Here is a 1441-nt window from a genome sequence, read left to right as displayed (position 1 = left end):
TGAGCAAAATAGACTTAAGGGCACAATCAATGTTTCCTTCATACTTTGTCAACCAATACATGCCTAGGATTACATCCAATCCCTGTGACTCTAATACAATGATGTCGGTGGGAAATTTATGGTTTCCGATGTTGAGGTTCAATGCATGGCATCCTACCCTGCTATCGTCATGCCCCCTAGGGAACTGACCTTAATGGGCTGACTGAGGGTTCTAGTCGGTAAACTATACTTATCCAAAACTACCCTTGATATGAATGAATGTGTTGCACCAGAATCAAAAAGTACCAGTACTGGACGTGAATTTAGCAAAAACTTACCAACCACCGTATCGGGGTGATCATAGACCTCTTCAACATCAATGTGGTTCACCTGAGCTCGGGGAAAGGATTGGGCTTCTTTGTTGATGAGTTTCCATTGTCGTTTCCATTTCCCAGCTTGTTTTGGGGACATTCAGTGGCATGGCGTCCCGTCTTCTGGAACTTGAAGCAGGTGATATGATTCAAATCCTTTTGAAATGGAGCGGGGTGGTGTTGAGTGCCATTACCTCCATTGCCATTCTTGAAGTTGTTGTTGTTGCAGTTGTTCCCATTTCCTCCATGGTTGTGGCCTCCATGGTTATGCACTGGGTGGTTATGGTGGGTGTGTCCTCCAAACTTACCGGATGTTGTTTCGGTATTCCTGAATAGGGGAGTAACGAGGCTTCTGCTGAGCTCCAGAGTTGAACTTCCCATGTCCGTACTTCCTTTTGCAGTTCTCAATCTACTGTTGTTTTCCCTCCAAGATGAGGGCCTTGTTTACCAGCTCCTGGTAGTTGTTGAAGTTGGCCACGGTCAGCTGAATGCTCAACTCATCGTTGAGTCCTTCCATGAACTTCTCCTGCTTGGCCGCATCATCGACCACATCTCCAGGTGCATATCGGGCAATCATGTCGAATTCATCAACATACTGAGCCACAGAGCGATTTCCCTAGCGTAAGTTGTGAAACTCACGCTTCTTTGGACTCATGGCTCTGAGACATGAGCGGTGCGGAAGGCTTGCTTGAACTGCTCCCAAGTCACACCAGCGATGTGATATGTGGTGGTGTAGTTCTCCCACCATGCAGCCGCGTGTCCTTCAAGTAGATGTGCGGCAAAGCGCACCTTCTCAGATTTAGTACATCCAGAATTGATTAGTTCTCTCTCCAACTTGCGGAGCCAATCGTCTGCCACAGTGGACTGAACGCTGCTGGAGAAAGTCAAAGGATTGATCCTAAAAAAACGGGTGAGATTGTCAGCCTGGGGTGGATGATGGTTGTTGTTATTGTTGGTATGGTTCTGAATGATTAACTGCATCAGGGTATTCTGCTTTTGTATCAACTGAGTAAGTTCCGACGGGAAGTTGGAGGCAGGATCACGTCTCGGAGGCATCTGGTGTTTTTAGAGGGATGGGAATTAGCATAGAA

This window comes from Hordeum vulgare, chromosome 7H (genome assembly GCF_904849725.1).
Source record: "Hordeum vulgare subsp. vulgare chromosome 7H, MorexV3_pseudomolecules_assembly, whole genome shotgun sequence".
In the NCBI taxonomy this organism is placed as follows: domain Eukaryota; kingdom Viridiplantae; phylum Streptophyta; class Magnoliopsida; order Poales; family Poaceae; genus Hordeum; species Hordeum vulgare.
Note: the sequence above shows the minus strand (reverse complement) of the source record.